This window comes from Pyrgilauda ruficollis, unplaced genomic scaffold (genome assembly GCF_017590135.1).
Source record: "Pyrgilauda ruficollis isolate IOZ18807 unplaced genomic scaffold, ASM1759013v1 scaffold131, whole genome shotgun sequence".
Taxonomy (NCBI): Eukaryota; Metazoa; Chordata; class Aves; order Passeriformes; family Passeridae; genus Pyrgilauda; species Pyrgilauda ruficollis.
Genome location: NW_024511544.1, coordinates 734492 through 745131, shown reverse-complemented (window position 1 = coordinate 745131; position 10640 = coordinate 734492).

Here is a 10640-nt window from a genome sequence, read left to right as displayed (position 1 = left end):
AACCCAAACAAAAGCATGCAGATGTGGCAGTCCCAGAGCAGCATCAGCCCTGCACTGCCAGAGTGGCACACAGCCTGGGTGCACAGCCTGCTCCCCTCCCTTGGGCACCTCCTGCTGCTGCTGGCCTCCTCCTCAGGTGCCTCACACTCCCTGCTCTGCTGCTGCGCTGTGGCTACGAACTTGGGATGGAGCTGCAACAAGAACTAACTGATCCCTTCATAAAATTACAAAATTTAATGCAAATCCAGCCTCTACTCAACAGCTGAGAAAGACAAAGTACATGGTTACTGTCCTAACCTTTGTTTCTCAAGGCTTATTGGTACCACTGATATCTCTGTAACTTTCCTTTTACACTCCTGTTCTTGTCTTCACTTCTTCTGTCCTACTCTTGATCCTAGAGACCTCCCCCTAGTCTTGGAGCCTCAGATGAGTCCTGACTTTTCATTTAAATCCTTCTGTCAAGCACCTTTCTCTAAGAATCCTTTACTGTAATTTCAGATTCTCATTCTTTTTCTTTCCTGTGTGTTTGTAAGAGTGATTTAATTTTTTTTTTTTTTCATAGGAAATTTTCGGCAGCCTCTATGTCCCTTTATGCTGCTGTGCAGGAGCAATTTCACTGACACTGGAAAAGTGAGAAATATCTCTGGATAAAGTGAATGCCTGGGTAAGTCAATAGAGAGCCCCAAGCTACGGCAGAGTCCTCTGTAAAAGCAACCAGAAGGAGCAATAAATACCATTATCATTTACAATTACAATATAAGCACTATCCACCACCAGCCTGGCAGTTCAAAAGCGAGCTAAGAATTCCATCAGCAGCCTGTTTTGCTTTGAATAATTACTTTTATAAGAGAACATTGATCAAAGGCATTGGTAGCAAGTTTAGTGAAGTGTTCATCATGTACAAAGTCGCTGGAAAATTACTCAGCCCTGAACTCAGCTCAGCCAAAAATCTGGTAAACCATAAATAACCAGGGTTAAAAATGAAGAGTCAGCTCTGAACAAAGGAATTCCAGGGACAGCAAAGCATGGCTGCAGTCTGAGCAGCAATGGGTGGATTTTGGAGCAGTGGAGGAGAGCAGCTCACCTCTGTGCCAGCTCTTCCAGGCCACAAGAAACCTGCAATGACAAAAATGCAAAGATTCTTGGTGACATCTAATCAATTGCAAAGACAGGGAAACACTGGGGATACAGGGAAAAGTTCTTAATATGTTGTAAACAGAGAAAATAATTCAGGTTTTCTGGAAGGAGCTCACCCAGCTCCTTCGTGGAGCCATTTTTGCTCAGCGTTGCTCAGTTTTCTGCAGAAAATGAATGGTTATCTGTAATTTTTAGCACATTTTCAACTAGTTAATAGCTGAGCCACTTCCCTAATTTGAGGGAAAATATTTTTCCCCAGTATAGAAGTAAACTCAAAATTTCAAGCAATTCAACGTGCACCTGCTGAACTCACAGGTAAATATATTCATTTCTTATTTCTTTTTTAGGGGGTCAGGGAGGGAACCATATTAAAAATGTTCTCTACCAAATGCTCACTGTAGGAATATAATCAATGAAAGTAAATTAGAGAGGGCGAACCAGATGCTGCTTGAATTAATTTCCAGTCTTCTGAAGCAGTTAAAGCTCCTTCCAGCACTGGAGCACATGCCAGCATGAGCCCTCTTGCTCTTTTAATGCCACCACCAACGTATTGGCTAGTATTTGTCACTGAGAAAAAGATACATTTTCTCATTCCTTCTTGAAGTTCACATTCAAGACAAAACTCCAAGGAACTGAATTTGACCTTGAATCGATTCCAAAAATTTGGCTTGTGCACTTCCAGTTGAAAGAAAAATCAGGGATCCTGGCTCAAGGGTGAAATGGAAGCCTTGTTTGAACTACAAAATTAGTGCAGTTTGAGAAAAATGACTGTATAGTAAGGGAACATAAATTAAAGGTAAATCGTGAAAACAATGAAGTTTTTTTTTTAAATAAAATCGCTTTCCGTTAAAAGTCAATTATTTCTCTAGAAGGTCAAACTTATTTTCAGTAATAACACTGTTCACTAGTAGACCATGAAGACCTGTACACATCTGAAATATGTAGAACTTTTAATATGCACAACAGAAACTGGATGTTGGAACGGTGTCAAAGAGTCTCTGCGAAATTACAATGCAAGTCGGACCGCATGAAGTAATCAAAGTCTCAGTTTATTAAAATGTGTTATTTATGACTTACAGAAAATATTTCTTGTCTGTGAAAGAGAAATGAGTTAAGAATTAACCCTTTTAATATTAAGAGGTTCCTTTTTTCATTAAATACACAAATACTGAATTTTATTCATGAAGCAGCCAAAACAGAGATGCCAAGTCTCCCACATTATCATCTACTGGATTCGTTCTCTAGCTAATAAATCTTCTGATTCACATTTTCTGCCTGCAGCATGCTGATGCCTTCCCTGCTGGCTCTGCTGCTGACAGGGTGTCTGTGAGGATCGCCCTGGCTGCTGGCACAGGGTGGCACAGTCCTACAAGCACTACAGGGCAGGCAGGGAGCTGCAGGGGTGCTGCAGAATGGTTCATGGCTGGTGCTAAGATATGCTGTGAAAAGGGGGATAAAATAGGTTGGGTCCTCCTGGACCAAGCTTGTCAGCATGAGCATTTGCTTTGCTTGTAAAATAAAAGCTTTGACAATCTTATTTTTATTTTTCTTTGTTGTTTGTTTGTTTTGTTTTTATTGTTTTGGGTTCTTCTCTCTTTCTTTTCTCTTTTTCTCTTTCTCTTCTCTTCTCTTCTCTTCTCTTCTCTTCTCTTCTCTTCTCTTCTCTTCTCCCTGTTCACCTTTAGACAAAAATACTGAAGGACCAGCACAGCATTCTCCACCAGTGCTGTTCTCTACATTTGGTCAGATGCAAAACCAGCTGTTATGAATTTTGAAAAGTGTGGGTTCAGCTCATCTGACTTGAAATGTGTGGCCAAAAGGTGTTCCTGGAGCCACATCCAGCCAGTCCCAGGGGGCATGGCAGCCTGTGACCCTTCCAACCTGGGGCCAAACCTGCCCTCATCCACCCCTTGGTCCTCTATGGCTGCTGGATCACCCCAGCCAGGAGAAATTGGGGAGGAAGTCATCCAAGGCTGGATGTGGCTCTACTGACAGGGACTCCAACCCCAGAGAGAGCCCCAGGCCCAGCCCTGCTGCAGGGCAAAAATCCTGACTCAGGGAAGATGCTCACACACCTCACAAATGGACACACTCCCCCTTTCTCTGGATGTATGATAGATTTTCATGTGGAGTGTTAATATTTTATGTGTACAGATTTTTGCCCTTTTCAGGAAATTTCATGCTTTGCCTCTTATTCCAAATTTTCAGCTGAAGCTGAAAACCACATTTTTACATGTAAAGAAAAAAAAATTAATATTTTGACTTACACGTAATTTACAGTGCAATTCACCACAGGTAGTGATTTCCTGGAGTTCCCTAGTGAGGGTTCCTGGCTCAGTGTCTCCTGACTAACTCAGGTGACAACAACTGACACCTGCATTAACAGGAACAGCAAGTCCTAAATCAATCCAGAAGAAAAGTGGAAGATGCAGGAGGTACCTGCTGCTCTCTGTAGCTGTGTGCTAAGTACACTGATAACCCTAAATATCTACATCTCAAAGTATTAACTTGTTATCAGAGAGTCCTGGAGTGCCTTGGCACGGCAGTCACATTAAAGCTCAGCTCTCCCACCCCAGCCATGGGCAGGGCCACCTCCCACTGTCCCAGGCTGCTCCCAGCCCTGTCCAGCCTGGCCTGGGACCCTGCCAGGGATGGACACTTCCACACAGCCAGTAGGATGGCAAAGTTAAACATTTTCCTGTTCTTGCCCAGGGGAAGGAATGGCTGGGAAAAAAAGCAAGGCAGGGACAGACAGAGACATCAGGAGACTTTTCCAAGCAGCCCCAGTGCTGTGGCAAATAAAGCTCTCAGCACCTGGCCACAGCTGCACAGCAATTTAAAAAGTGCACAAGGTCCAAGTTCTTGTTCAGCTACTGTGAATATATGAAAGGTTTACATAAAGCAGCAGCGGTGCTCTGCTGCTGGTTTTGCACTAATTCAGGAAAATGCCTTTAACACACAACAGCTCTTGCACTGCATCTGCTCTGTGAGGCTCTGCTGGGCTTTATAAGTCACAGTATGGAAATGATAGTGGGTTTAACACTTTCCAAAGGCTTTCAAGTCTGAATAGTTCAGACCTGAAGTAAGTCTTCCCTTAGGGATTTAATGTATTTAATTATCTCTGAAGTTTTATCCATCATAATAGCTAAGTGAAATCATTGCTCCTGTGTAGAACAAAGGGAAGCCAAACATATAAATCAATATTTGATTTTTTAAAGTTATTTACTGGAGTAACACATGACAGACATTGAAACAGTAAAAGAATTCCCAATAATTATTTTTTCTACAAAATAAAAAGTTAGCAAAAGGTTATTTTAAAACAACAAAATTCAAGACTAATTAGCCAAGAAATATGGAAATGTCAGCAGCATGGTGGGAGAGGCAGAAGGATGAACAGCAGAGACTTGTAACTACTTCTGCATTACTTCTGTGGGGTTAGTTAAGACTTGACTGGTCAGTGCTTTTATAAAAGTGATCTTGAACTCACCTCAAGATGCAAAAGACCTTCACAAAAGCCCTGGGTAGTGAAACCATTTTGTGAGTGTTGTTCTACTGGGAACTTGGTGCTGGTTTCCTTAGTGGTCACATCCTTGTGCAATCTCTGGAGCTCAGAAAGGGCTTGGGGACATCAGTTGTTTTCTAGTTCTATGATTTCCAGTGCTATGATTTCAGCAAGTCATGGCATTCCTCCCCCAGGATGCACAAACCTATGGATCCCATGCAGTATGTAAACTGGGAGGTGTAAGTCCAGGTGGTGTTCAGGGGATTATGTCCAAGTGCAGAACACCTCCATTTATTTATTATTATATCCCTAAACTTTGCATTACATTGCATGTATTTCCTATCATCCTATTAAATACACAATCTACAAGGGATACAGTTTGAATCATTTCCCAACCAGGCATAAAGAAAATGGATTAATTCTCAAGCCCATTAATCAATGCTTTGCCTCTTGGCATGGATCCCTCATTTCCCCCTTGGAGTGGTGGTGCTTGGAGCTGCTGCCACTGCCTGCCAGCCCTGCTGCAGCTGGAGCTGGGAGAGGGCTCTGCCAGGGTGGCAGTGCTCACACTCCATCGGGGCAGTCAGCACTGCCACAGAAGGGAGAAAACAAATCAGAGAAGACAGCCCCGAATCCGGCTGGAATCTGTCCCCCCCTGCAGTACCTGGAATTCCTGTGTCCTCCCTCCAGCTCTGGGACATCAGCAGGGCCCCACCCTGCTCAGACAGACACAGGCAATGCCACTCCTCTGATAAGGAAGTTTGAAGCATTTCCTTGGATTTATCAGCTCCCAGTGTTTCCTGGCCCAAGGAGGGTGAAATCTGAATCCCATCTCCTGTGCTGTTGCAAAGGATACAAGGACAAAGCATTACCCCAAAAATACAGTGTGGAGAGGTTTGATAGAAATTAAAAATCAGCATTTTGTTGCTGACAACAGTGGAATAACAGCTTTATAAGGAGATTCATATGGAATCCCAATTTACAAACAATAAAATTAAAACATAGGGAGGAAAACAACTTGCACATCTTCCCAGGACTCCTCAGGGAATAGAATCCAAGAGCCCACATCACAAAAAATCCTGTTAGAGGTCATTCATTTGGCAAACATCATGGTAAGTAACAAATGGTAACTAGAATCTATTCCAGTTGTGCACTGGGTCTCAGGTACAGCCAGGTGTGCATCCAGACTGGCATTCTCCCTGTTTACAGTGGAGAGGATGCAGTGAAGGACCATAAAACTGAGCCACATACTGCAGAATTAATTCCAGGTGAAAACTGGAAGAAGAAACACAAGCACAAGCTGATCAAGGAACAGGATCTTCTATACATTTACCAACACCTGGAGAGATGTTCAATTCAAGGAAAATAAATTATCCCAACCAGACTGTTAGAAAGTGAGTTCCTGGGCCATTCTGGTTGTTCTGTTTAAATCTGGGTGACCCTGCAGCAGTCAGATACCCTTCACATCACCACCACAAATATTACAAAGAACTTACAGGAAAGGAGCTGCAGTCCAACACATCCACCCAAGTTTCTTTAATCCTTTTTTCTTTCAGGCAAATTCCAGACTATTCCCACCCCCCTGCTGTACCCTTTCTGATCAGTTACCCTGTTGTTCTGGAAGTGAACCTGCTGCAAAAGGTTAAGGTGGCTGCACTGTCACAGAGCCAATCAACACGAGATGTACAAAACTCTCCCCAGAGGAGAGTAGCAGTGGCACTGATGTCCAGTTCAGGAGCTGTCTGACAGGGACCTTTTGTGTTCTTTCATGCAATAAAAGGTGTTACTTTCAGAGACCACTCCTTTAACCAGCCCTAAAATGATTGAGAAGGATGTACTGGGCACAACACCTGCCTGAGACATCAAATCTATGGATGTAGATCATTTGCTGCAAAACAATGCAACCTCACAAAAAATATGCTTGCTCTTTGGTTTAATAAGGGCCTTAAAATGTGAAGCTTTTGGCTTACACCCTCAGAGGACATCAAGGACACCAGAAGAGGTAAGGTTTACCAAGAAAATTTTGTCTATCCTGCCAGTGAGCTGGAAGTGCCACACTGCACAGCCCACACTCCTTGGGCACCATTCTCTGTTTGGCTGCTTTGTTCAGAGGATCAGTAGAAAAACCTTTTAGTGACACAGTTGTGGTTAAATTGGGATAGCTGTGCTCTGCAAACAGCATCCAGAATGACCTGCCTTACAGAACTCACTAAACTTCCTTGAAAAATTGGTTGTCACTACCAATCTGGAGTCATTTTGGATTGCTGTCTGCTTTTCCAGATGCCCCATTTGTCTCTCTGGATGTACAGGTTAGGAGGCTGCATAACTGACATTGTTCAAAACTTCGCATGTTGAACTTTGCAGGCAGATTCTCTCCTCTGATTTAAACTTCCACAAAATGATTAGGTTATCATTTTTGCCCCAGCACTTGGTTTTCAAGAATTCTGTCCCTAGAATTTGTGAGGATTATCTTGATCTGGAAAAGATTCCCCCTTCCCTCGTTCCTGCCTTGGGCACGTCCTGACAAGCCATGGCATTCTGTGAATGTCAGAGAGCAAAGGCAGCAGCAGGGCACTGGCAGTGGGGATATGTTCCCTCTGGGCCAGGACCAGCTCCAGCTCCCCAGCTCCTCTGGGTCTCCACCATTTCTTTCATTTCCTTTACAAGGTTAGGATGACCAGTTTGCTCCAATCAAGAGTTTGCTTAGTGTGGAGTCTGAAGACTCTTCCCATGAATGGGCACCTGATCATCTTCCTTATTGAATTAGTGAGTTAAGGCCTCCCCAAACCTCAGAGAATGATTCCAGATTCACTATAATAACTTGTTCAAGAACCATTCTACCCTCACCAAAGCAGGGATCAGACTGGGAGCTTCCTGGAGCCATACCCTCTGGAGATGTGAAATATTTTGTCATTTTGTCTACAGCCAAGTATAGTATTGGAATGATTTCCTAAAAAAGCTTAAAAAAAAAATTTAAACATACCAATAACCAAAAGAGTTAACGTAACCCTAAATCTTAACCCAAATAGCCCTGAAGTCAAGGGGAGCCTTTACTGATATAATCCCATCCCAAGAGCTGTTGGAGCACTCAGAGTGGCCATGCACTGGTTCTGAATTGCTGATACACACAGACCTGTCACCAAGTGCACTCGATTCAAATTGAGGGTTTTTTCCCCAAGAAAAGACATTATAATTCTTCACTGGGTCATTGCATCATCCTCCAGAGACACTTTTATTTGCACGTATCAGGGCCTACATCTCTAACCCGGGTGAAGTGGCCAAAATTATTGTTCCATCAGTTCTGAAAGTGAGACCTTGAGGTCAATGGTTGTCTGGCAGACCTGAGTCATCCTCTAAGCTCTGCAGAACTGGAGCTTGGCATCTCCATTTCACAGAACTTCAGTGCTCTTCCCAGTGGGACTGATCTCCCAAAGACCAAACAGGGGAGTAAGCTGCATTGTATTGAATAAGTGGCTTTGGACTCACCTCTTACTCCTGTAAAAGTGCAATAAATACCCCACTGATTCCCTGTCTCCATCGTTTAAAAGTGTTAATTCTGTACATGTGGCAATTCTGCTCGCAGAATTTACACTTTGCTCATGACCTAACCCTGCATGTCCCAGTTTGACCAAACCACCAGGTAACTGTGGATGTTTAAGGTATTGAGAGCTTATCTCCACCTGATTTATACAGTGTCACTTTGCAATGGGCACTGGGGGCACTCAGCCTCCTCCCCAGCTTCCTCTGGTGTCTTACCAGCCCACGAGGATGTTCTGATTCCACAGCCCAGCAGAGCAGCAAGCAGCCACTGCTGCCCTGTAACAGGGGAAGGGCAGCAAAGTCATCCAGGTGCTGCTTTTGATTCTGTTTTTGCCCTCCCTGTGTGTCCTTGCCACCTTTCATTTTCCTCAGTGCCCGAGAGCTTCCATTTGCACGGGAGGCACAGGGATTTCCTGCACCACTGCACCACAGGGGTGCTGGCACCGGAGCCTGCAGCCCCCACACCAGCCCTGCATCTGTCTGAAACAAGAGCAGGCAGAGCTCAGAGACAAATTGTGGTACCAGAACGTCGTGGATGTGCAACACAGCTTCAGGTGTTGGGAAATGCTCTCCTCCAGCATCTCAGACCCTGTGCCAGAAACCACAGCTCTGTGGGCTCATGGCAGCAATCCCCCACGCCACATTCTGCAGTGTCATACACCCCTGAATAAAGGAGGACAAAGAAATTAAACACTTAGAGAAATCATTATTACCAACAGGGAACAGCACACAGAGACTCCAAGAGAAGCAGGACAGGACTCTGCAGCACACACATATCAGAGAAAGGACCTTGCATAAGGAGACAAGATAGCAGTTGGGCACATGAGTGTTTTTCCAGACCATTAAATCCAGCTGCATTATTTCCCTTCTTTTATTACAAAAACTAATAAAATAAAATCACAAAACTGCCATCATTCTCTAATGACTTCTGTTCATCACTGTGCAGTGAACAGAAACAAGCCTAGGAAAAATGGGCTCTGTGACTGCAGGAGCTGGTTGTTGTTTGAGTTTCTCTTTGGTCAGAACAGCATGAAGTTACAGATCTGTTGTTGCACTTTTTTGTTCCATGGATTTATCTATTAAGAAGACACAAAAGAGATTCCTATGTTGCTCCCACCCACCGGAACAGATGAAATGACCAATGCCACCAGCAGCAGAGCTGCTGAAGTTGGACTGGCCCCAGTGAACCTGCTGGTTCATGGTTGGCACCTCTGAGGTCTCAAAAGACACAATTTTACTGCAGCTGGGGCACCCAGGATAATTCTCACCTGTTTCTCTAATAAGAATTACTCTGCCTTTTTCAGAGAGGTCTCAGGGAGGTCTGTTACTTTTGGCCAGGTATTTTTGTGAACCCTGATGGAACTTAGAAAGCATTGCCCCTTGCCCCAGTGCATCTGGAAATAAGCTCAGTACCAGAGACTGGTGGGAGAATCCCACCAGCTCCTTAGGAAAGAAGATAAAAAGATAAAGGTTGAAGAAATTAGGAAAATGACAACAAAAATCCTTTCTCAGCTATTAAACTTAACAGTCTACATACAGTTTAATTGCTTACTCTGTTTTCAGTTTTGAGCATATGCTGTTGTAATCATCAAGTAAAAACAGGGTATGCAAGATAAGTTTGTGGATAATGTGAAGGCAGAAATGTTGAGGCATACTATACCTTGAGTATTTACATTCCTGTTTTTGTAATTATCTTAATTAAAGAGTAATTATTGCACTTACAGATAGGCTTATCTCTAACATGAAACTACCTGTCTACCATAATAAAAATTGGAAAACATCAAAATTGCATTTTTTACTGTCTTTAATAGCTGTTCTGTTCTTTAAATGCTGTCTTCAGCACAAGGAAAACACATTGTTATATTCCCTTGGTATTCTTAATTTGTCAAAAGCAGGCAGGTTGCTAAGAATGGAAGCGGGATTTCCAGAAGCACGGAATTAGCTGGCTAAGGAAAATACGCTTTCACTGTAAGTGAAAGGAAAGACAAAACCAGAAGCTGCTGTCACAGCGTCAGGTAAGAGCAGGAGGAAAATGAGGCAGAAATCTGTGCAGGTCCCTGTGCTCCCTGCCCGGGCCTGGGGACAGCTCCTGGGGACCTGGTGCTCACCTGGACAGGCAGGGTGAGCCAGGGCCAGCCGGGTGGCTCTGCAGCTGATCCGGTTATCGAACATTTCATCGGCTGCTCTTTTGGGCTGGCACCTGCCCCAGGATTGCCCTGACAGGGCAGGGCCAGAGCTCCTCAGCCCCTCGCTGAGAGCTGTCCCGGACACAAAGGAGCGCTTCTGTTTGGAGATAAACAGCAGCAGGCAGGAGCACACAGGGATCGTTTTCCCGGGACTGACCTGACACCTCACCTGCGCTGAGCCCGGATCAAAGTGGGGCCAGGACAGTGGAACGGTCTCAGGGAAGACGCTGAGCTGCATGGGGACCCGGCAGGGAATGGCTGGGACTTTAAAACAG